At 51.2% G+C, this 9,287-nt stretch overlaps 1 long non-coding RNA gene across 1 annotated transcript in view; it reads left to right on the top strand.

The window, feature by feature from the left end:
- The first annotated feature begins 7,663 nt into the window (after positions 1-7,663).
- The window catches only part of LOC108448937, a 12,048-nt gene continuing 10,424 nt past the window's right edge, over positions 7,664-9,287 (top strand). The window contains exons 1-2 of the long non-coding RNA XR_001865029.1: positions 7,664-7,766; positions 8,845-9,042. This is a non-coding gene — a long non-coding RNA (uncharacterized LOC108448937). The remainder of the gene's footprint in view (positions 7,767-8,844; positions 9,043-9,287) is intronic.

Below are 9,287 nucleotides of genomic sequence, written 5' to 3' on the forward strand. Positions count from 1 at the left end.
CCCCCACGCACGCTGCGGCTCCCTTGGCTGAGAGGCAGCTTTGCTCACCCACGTTTGTTTTTTGGCATTGTCTGAGGCTTTCTAAACCTTGCCTGAGTTGTGTTTGTCCATGGAGCGAATGCCGGGCATTCTTTGCTCAATCTAATTATGGGATGAGGGTGATGGAGCCTAGGAGATCACTGGGAAAGGATGGAAAGAGGATTTTTCCATCAGCAGCCCTGGTAGTTTGCTGTCACGAGTTCTTCACTGGGCAGCATCTCCGCTCCTTTGCACCTGGTGAGCTCTTGGCCCTGCTTCTGCCAAAGATACTTCGGGATGAGAGCCTGGATTTCAAGCTGGAAACTCCCAGACAGGTAAACACCCTGAGTGTCTGAGAGGGGTGACTGCTTGGCTCAGCCCCTGAAAGTCTGGATGTAAACCTGAAGTGCATTAAACCTTCTCCAAGAGCAGGGAGTGGGGGATGTTCATACTTTGAAAAGCTTTCTGAGCTTTCCAGTGTTTGCTGCTTCCAGTCAGGCTGGAATCCAGAAGTGCAAAGGCCCATGAAAGTGATTAATAAGGAACAAAAACCAGACCCTGAGACAGGTTGAGCTCCACGACAGCTCTGAAGTCGTGGGCTTGTAGTAGTCTCACGCTTTGCTCAGGTAGGCTTGCTCTTGGAGAGCTGGAAATGCATTTTTCACGCTGCATTCACCCCCAGGTGCTGTTTATGTAAGAGTTAAGAATGTCTCCAGGTGTAAAATTTCCAGTGTCTGCTGGCATCAGTGTCTTACATTCCTTTATATGTCTGGAAAGTCTGGTCCAGGCAGTTTGGGGAAGTGAAGGGGATTGACTTGCAGCATGGGTGAAAGCTCCTGTGCACGTGGTCTTCTCCCTGAATTTCTCATAGATCTTGGGATTTGGATCTCTTCTCCTACAGGTCTTGGGATAGACTCTTTTCCCTCAAGTCAGCAAGAAATTCCCAGCCACCTCTCAGCCTGGATTTCTTCCTAGGAAGTTTCTTGATTCCCCTCTGCCCTGTGAGACCACAGCTTGTTGCCTGTTGGACCTGGGAGCTGTCTGTGGGAAGGGAAGGCTGTTTCCCATTTGATCCAAGGGAATTCTACGCAGGAAACGATACCTTTGGAAATGGTAGGGCCCCAAAGATGAGTTGTTGTCACGCAGGCTGTGAAAGGAAGCAGTGTACAGCACCAGCAATATTACTTGGGATCTCACAAATCCCTTCTCCTTTCCTCTGGTAAGTGACCAACCCTTCCCACTTTCCAAGCAGTTGGAATACATCCACGTCGCTGGGGAGCTAAAGCTGTCTCGGCTCGCAGGGTGATGGAAAAGGGAACTTGGAATGAGCTGCAGCTTTGTGTTACACGTGTTGCACACACTGTACCTTCCTGCAGGGAGTCGTCCTTAGCTGATTTAATCACCTTTCCCCTTCCACAGACAGCAGGAGTTGTGCATTAGAGGAAGGTTATAAAGGAGAACAGTTCAATACAAGGCTCTGAGGTAACCCATCATCCTATTCCTTGTAGGAGAGGGATGGAGACAACTGCTGGGGGAAGAGCAAAGCTGTTGACTGTTTCCAGGACCTGTGGTTCACAGCTAAGGAAGGGTTTTTTTCTCCTTTGCTGCTCTAAGATATAAATTAAGCTGCCATCTTAACCAGAAACACATTCAGTTCTGATCTTGAGTCAGCTGAGGTGTTGTTTAAGCTTTATCGTAGTGTGCAGCCTCTCTGGGCGCTCCTGTTGTTCATTTGTGAGGAATGAAGATGAGAGCTTGGATTTGGGAGAGCCAAGAAGCCCAGATCGAAGTGGAAGGCTGTTTTTAGCAGCAGCATCTGCTTGGTAGCCAGCACTGCATTCATCAGGATGGATGAAACTGATAAGGTGTTTCTCTGGATTGACTTCACTGTTCTCTGCCTCCTGTGCTCTTCTTGCCCTCCTCCTGCAAACCTGAGGCTGAGAAAACTCTTTTTCCTCCAGTTCCAGGAGCCTTATCTCTGCCTTACAGCCAGGAGCAGGGCCCTGTCCTATCTGGTGCTGCAGGCTCCGGGCGGGCCCGCTCCCGACATCCAGACGGACTGGAATGTCTTTTCCAGGTTCTTTCCTACTGAGGGACATTTCTCTGGGCCCCTTGATGCACGTGACAAGGGGTGATGCTTTGTAAAAGCCATTTTGTAGCTGATAAGTGCCTCAGGCCTCCCTGGAGCACTGGTGGTCCCGCTGCCGGCAGCACAGGAAGCGATATCTCCTGTTAGATGATCCAATAGGTTTGGGGAAAAACCAGCCAAGCCACCCTTCAGGTTACAAGCAGCTCTGTTTTTCCCCAGTTGTGTCCATGCTGTTTTTTTCCAGTGGTGTCTGTGCCTCACATGCTGATAAAAGCCATGTGCTCCCCGTGCTAGCAAACGTTCCCGGAGGGATGTGCCTGCTTTGGCAGCAAGCCTCGAGCTGCTGGAGTCCAGTTCCTACTCCCTCTGTGTGAAAGCCCCATGGCAGGGGATTCCAGCCCAGGGGGGGGCTTGCCATCCATACCCAGCTGCTCACCAAGATGTGGAGGTCTCTCCTCTTGGCTGTCACCCCTGGAAGTGCCTTTTCCTTGTGGCTCCTGAGGGAGGGGTTGCCCACAGCCCCTTGCACTCCACGTTTGACAGACTGAACCAGCTTCTTGTGAAACCCCTCTGAGATATTTGAAGTCTCTTTTGGTTTACAGTGCAATCCACTGAATTTTTATCCTCTGCCCAGCAGCAGCCAGTTGTTTCTGTGCAAGTCTAATACCGGTTAGTAATACATCATGGGGATAAAATTACAGGTTTTTCTCCAGTTCCAGACACTTGGAAGCATCTGGTGAGATAGAGAAGTACCCAGAGTGGATAAATCATGTTTAAAAAGCTTGTAATTGTTGTTTAACTGCTTTGCTTTTATTTTTTTCTTGTGTGTGTGTTCTTCCACCTTGAGGGCATCTCCCCATCTGGCTGGCAGTGAAAGCCCAGCCCAAAGGATGCTCTGCTGGAAAGGCAAGAAAATAGTGGGAACGCTCTGAATTCAGTTTTATACCTCATTTACTAGGGATTGCCTTTAAAAGCTGCTTCTTCAGCAAAACAAAATGGGTTTCCTTTACTCACTTGGCAAAGGAAATATTTTGCACAGGGTTCTTGTCAGAGCATCTGTTCCCAGTATTTAAAACTCAGCTTTTTGAGCTGTGCCTTGTAAATGTTTAGTGCAGCATATTAGTGATCTTGTAATTCCCTACTCCTTCTAAAAATAGGATAGGATGTCCTCTCAGCTCCAAATACCTTGGCCTGTTGGGATCAGAGTTTTCCAGCTGAGGTGTCTGCCTTGGACCAAGCTCTTCTCGAGAAACACCAGCTCAGGGTGGAACAGCCACTCCTGAAAATAAAATTGTGGAAAACCAAATAATTTTCCATTATGTTGAAGCAAGCCTGGCTCTCGGGGAAAAGGCAAAGGGGAAAGAAGAGAGGCTGTATTAGAGCTTTTCCAGTTAATTCCCTGAATATGCCTCTACCTGGACCATGTTTGATCTTTCCAGTGCCTTCCTCTGAGCTGTCCTTAGTTTGTGCAAGCCTGAGGGCTTTGGCCACAGAGAGATGGGTGGCTTGTCCTTGGGGGAACCTTATCTCTATTTGGTGCCTTCCAGTGGGATGAAAAGGGGCACTGAACTGGCTGGAAACATGAGGAGTTTGCAGTTCATGCTTTTATCAAGTTTAAGACCATTTTTAATATAATTTCTTTTCTTTTTAAAGACAGGCCGTATCTCAAAATGGAAAAAGTTGTATGGTTTCCAGCACATGTTCAAATCTGGATGAATTAATCACACTGGGGTATCCTAAAATCATCATCAAGTTTTGTCTCCAGTTCTGGGCCCCTCACAGGGAGGACATTGAGGGGCTGGAGTGTGGCCAGGGAAGGGAACAGAGCTGGGGAGGGGCTGGAGCCCCAGGAGCGGCTGAGGGAGCTGGAAAGGGGCTCAGCCTGGAGCAAAGGAGGCTCAGGGGGGACCTTGTGGCTCTGCACAAGTCCCTGACAGGAGGGGGCATGCGGGGGGGAAATCGGGCTCTGCTGCCAGGGAACAGGGACAGGAGGAGAGGGAACGGCCTCAGGCTGGGCCAGGGGAGGGGCAGGGTGGATATCAGTGGGAATTTCTCCATGGAAAGGGCGCTCAGGCCTTGGACTCCCCATCCCTGGAGGTGTCCCAGGAACGCCTGGACGTGGCACTCAGTGCTCTGGGCTGGGTGACAGCCAAAGGTTGGACTCGATGATCTTGGAGATCTTTTCCAACCTAAATGATTCTGTGATCATAAAACCACCAGGACATGGAGTTGCCCACTAGAAGGACAGAGCTGACTTCCTTCAGGACTTGCACCGGTCCAGCTGGCAGCCTGGCAAGGAGCAGCACCAGCGGGCAGCTCGCGTGGCTGCTGGGAAAGGAGCATCCCAGTTCTGCAGGTGATGGGCAGCTTGGACTTTTGGGCCACCTCCAGCCTGGGGCCTGCAGAATGTGCCGAAGGGGCTGTGGCTGTGGGAATATCCTGCTGAGGAGCCGTGTCACCCTGTCACGTTGCAGGCTGGAATTGTGTGTTGTTGCCCAGGCTCTGGTAGCAGTGACACGGGGGACAAACAGCCTGGGGTGCAGGGAGCTGGCTGGCTGCTCTCCCAGAAAGGAGTCCATGGTGGTTCTCTTGCCAGGGTAGTGCTGAAAGTGAAGATATTCAAAGCTGAACAAAAACAATGATCATGTTTACATGAGTTAGACCCCCGGCCTGCTGTTTTCCAGCTGAAATCTCCCACCAGGTTTTCTGCCCAGACCTGATAAGACAGGAGGGTGTGGGTGGGGTGTTATGGATAATTTCTGGATGCATCATGTCCCGGGGATTTACTCGGGGGAAGGATGCAAGGGGACATCTCCCCTGGAACACCCTTTATGTTCGATTCACGAGCGATTTGCTGCGAACAAATGAGGACGGGTGTGATCTGCATGAGAAAAGCTCCGAGAGAGCTCCAGCTGCAGGATCCCACTCCGTTCCCTGCGTGCTGGAGGGTGGCTGGGTGGGCTCGGGAAGGCCACCTTGGTGGCAGCCCAGCTTCCAGGGAGAGTAGCAGAGGCAGCTGAGTGGCTCCCAGAGCAGGTTTGGGAGCTGAGGGTGGAAAACTCGCAGGATTAACTGGTCCAGCCAGCCCTGCTCAGCAAAATCTGAGCTGATTCTGCAGGACTTGGCCTCAGCATTTACGTTTTGGAGCAAAAAACGGCCAAAGCCTGTGCAAGGCATTGTTATCACTCACCATGCACAGCAAAAAGGAGCTTCTGCAGTGCTGCCCTTCCAGGAACAGAGGCAGGGGTGCTGCTTGGGCGATGCAGGGAGTGCCAGGACCGCGACCAAATTCCCGAGGATTTAGGCAAAGGTGTAGAAAGGCAGAGAAAATTCCTGGGGAGTGAGAGGTGGTTTTGACTGCTGCCTTTCCAAGGAGATGGCCAGAGGCTGGGGGGGCGTGGCACCAGTTTTGCTGTTTCATCCCTTCCCATCCCAGCACTGGCCAGGAGAGGTTGGTACCCCAGCTGCCGTTGCCTCTGGCAACCTGTTGCCCTTGGCAACTCTCCTGCCCCGATGCTTGTGCCTTTCTAACCAGTGCAGAAGGTAGGGCTTCTGCTGGGATTACTTCTCTTGGAGCTGACATTTCTCTCCTCTCTTAATTGCTCCATCCCCTGCTTCTTTTCAATCCTGCTGGAAATCTTTAGGTGCAAGGGCATTGCTCAGCAGAGTATTCAGCCCAAGCAGATTAGGGGGAAGGCAGGAAGGGCTTCTGATTGTGCTCTATCTGTAGCATAGGTGTTAAAGATGTATTTGTGAGCCAGTCAGAGAAGAATGCTGAGGAAATCCTGTTTGGGTTAATCTTGTTTAATTTTGTAATAAAAACCAGATGGCCGGCCATCTGGTGCTTCTTGCAATCAAATATCTCACAATTAACAGTAATTTACTTGCCCTGAGACTTCCATGATCTTCATGTGCCTTTTTTCCCCCTCCAACCTGAGCCTGTGTGGTCCCTTCCCAGCAGAAGGCTGAGCGTGAGCCTGCCTGTGGAAAGCTGGGATGGAGGGGCTCCCGGGAGGCATCTGCTTTCCTCCTGGATTTTTCCGCCCCAAAACAGAGGTTAGGCAGCACATCTTGAGCTTTTCTGACCCTGCAGGACCCATGTTCAGGATAAGCAAAGTGAAGGACTGTGTAAACCTCTGGATGGGTCATTGCAAGGTGTATAATGGAGCACTTAACGGGAATGCATAAATTAAATCTACATTTTTCACCAGGCTGGGAGATTTCTTCAGAGCTCAAAATGGTTATACCTAAAGTGGCTTTGCTCCAGCAGTTGAAGTCGCTGGATGTAATTAAAGGAGATGCAGGCCATCCTCAGCACCCAGGAGGGCTTTCTGAGGGAATTAGCAGCAAAATGGGATGCAGAATAAAACCCATGGGGCAAATATAGAATCATAAACTGATTTGGGTTGGAAGGGACCTTAAAGTCCATCCAGTTCCATCTCTGCCATGCCCAGGGACATCTTCCACTAGCCCAGGTTGCTCCAAGACTGGCCTTGGACACTGCCAGGGATCCAGGGGCAGCCACAGCTGCTCTGGGCACCCTGTGCCAGAGCCTCAGCACCCTCACAGGGGAGAATTTTTTCCTAATATATGCTAATTTTCTGTGCAGTCTTTCCTTCATGAGTTTGAGAGACCCCCAGGATTCATTATTCCCAGAGCTGACATGGGTCACTTCAGGAACTTCAGGGCTCTTGATGTTTCCTTCCCCAACCTCCTCTGTAGCTGAGCAGCATCAATAGCGAAGGGGAATAAATGAATTCCAGATGAGAGCCCTGCATGCCAGGAGGTGGGAGCTCTCCAGACATTCCTGGGTGATTGCTGCCTGTTTACTATCCCAATATTTTTTTGCTAGCAGATTAAGGAAAAAAAATAAAATTGAACTCTTCCCTTCCTTCTTCTCCACAAAATCATCTCGGTGTTGCACTCAGGGAATCAGGCCATGGAGCTAAGGGATATATACCGGGGTACATTTCTGCTGCTGTGCTCCACCTCCAAGTTGTTTGTTTAAATACAGAGGAGCCTTCTGAAGGGCAAGAGCTCGTTTCACCAGGGTTCCCCAAGGGGGTGTCAGGGCAGCAGCGGGATTGATGGAGCCAGCAGGGATTGGGTTTCACACTGCCCCAGCTGCCAAATGATCCCATCTCAGAGGTGCAGCCTGGAAGTGGATCCCACGTCCAGCCTGAGCTCCTCAGCTTCCAGTCCAGACAGGGGCAGCTGGGGAAACAGAGTGATGAGTGGGATGGCACGAACACACAGGTCAGTTAAATGGTTTTTCTTCTTGATGGTGATTGTTAGAGCAACGGGAAGAGGTGGCATGTGATGATCCAGGAACTGGGTAGGTGGAATCATGCATGAGCATTTCTAGGCAAGTGCTGCTCAGCTCACAGTGTATTTTGGACCTGTTTCCTCCTTTTCTTTCTCACTTTTTCCTGGTGGGACCAGGGCAGACTCTTTGGCTCTTTGATGCTGCTTTCCCCTCACCTAATGCAGTTTTTTTTTTTTAATACAGTGTCTTTTTCTGAAGAAGGAGAAGAATGGATGGGGCTTGGAGCAACCTGGAAGTGGAAGGTGTTCCTGCCCATGGCAGGGGGTGGAACGAGGTCTTTCAGGTCCCTTCCAGCCCAAACCATCCCGTGATTCTATGATCCAGTGCGGACAGGTAACTCCACAGGGAGCACTCTTTTTTCCCAGATGTGCTGCTTGGGATGTCACTAAGGATGGGTTTCCAAGCTTTGCCCCGAACTCTGCTCCAAGTCTGGTTTTCCCACCCACCCAATGATTTATGTAGAGTAGAGGGAGGCTGTGGGGCTCTCCAGGTGGGATTGCTCCCATGTGAACCTCCCCCATCCGTGTTCCTGCAGCTGGCATGGCACAAGCAGCCACCACAGGTGATGTTTGCTGTGTGTTCTGCCTGAGGGTGTGTGGAACAGGAGGCTTGCTCAGTCCTGCTCTTCTCCCTGCCACTTGGACACTTGAAAGGATTGACCCTGCAGGTTTCACCACCCCATTCCTGCCTCTTCCCAGGCTGGAGAAAGCCTGCATGCCCAGCACACCTCTGGCACTGCTTGGAAGGGTCCGTGCTATCCCCACTAGGCAGGGGAAAGCCAAGAAGCACTGGGGACAAATAAATGCTGCTGAATCAGCCATGCCAGGAAGTGAACCTTGTTCTTGTGGAGAGCTGGATCTTGCCAGCACAATAGCTGGATTACAAAGCCATTTCCTCCAATTACCTTCTCTGTCAAACCTCTGCGTTGTCTGGCACTAGGAGAGCTCGGATTCAAATTCGTTGTGAATCGGGGCGACGACACCAGAGATTTCTAAATTAATATCCTGCCAAGAGGAATTGAGCTTGTTTTTTCCAATCATGTCAGTTCTGATTCCTTTGCTTGTCAGGGAAAACTTGGGCCTGCCATCTGTTTTCAAGGGCACGGGGTAGAGGGGAGTCGTGGCTTGCTCAGCCCAGCACGCTGAGTTGCAGGGAGCTTTGGGGGAAAAAAGGGAAAAACAAAGTAAAAGGGCTTAGTGGGCCATTCCTGGCACCTGGCAAAGAGCAGAGTGGGAGACCAGAGGCACAGGGTGCTGGTGAGAAGGAAAAAGAGGGCGTGACCTCTTCATTGGAACAGTGGGAATGTGCACAGCAGAGTGGACTGGGATGAATTCCTGCTCTCTTCATGTCTGCCCAGTAGAGAGTCGTCAGCCATTCTGGATACATTAACCATGGTCTGTTTGCTCCACAGGCTGGATTAAACACATTCAACTGAGTGCCAAAGGACTCCTTTGCACTGCAAAACCCATGGACCTTAACATTTCCAGGAAAGGAGCAGCTCCTGTGGCGCTGAGCTGGGCTCTGTCTCACCCTAAATGCATGGGTTTATAAACTGGGGTGGCCCTGGGGCAGAGATCTCCACAGCTGGTGATGGGAATGCTGTGGGAAGGTAGGATGTGGAGAGGCTGGGGGTATTGGGGCCGTCTGCATGTCCCTGTCCTCTTGCAGACAGACTGGGACAGTCTTCAGAAAAGGGGGGATGCAGGGTGTGGGGCAGGGCAGGGAACAGCTCCATGCCTGGCATGCCTCCTTCTGTAGGAGCAGATTTGGGGCAATGCTTTGTGTTGCTCCTTTTGGCTCCCAGTGGCTGGAGGAGTGTGCTGGGGTTGCCCAGAGCTGAGCCCCCGCAGCCGG

The sequence above is a fragment of the Corvus brachyrhynchos genome, unplaced genomic scaffold (assembly GCF_000691975.1).
Source record: "Corvus brachyrhynchos isolate BGI_N302 unplaced genomic scaffold, ASM69197v1 scaffold79, whole genome shotgun sequence".
Taxonomy (NCBI): Eukaryota; Metazoa; Chordata; class Aves; order Passeriformes; family Corvidae; genus Corvus; species Corvus brachyrhynchos.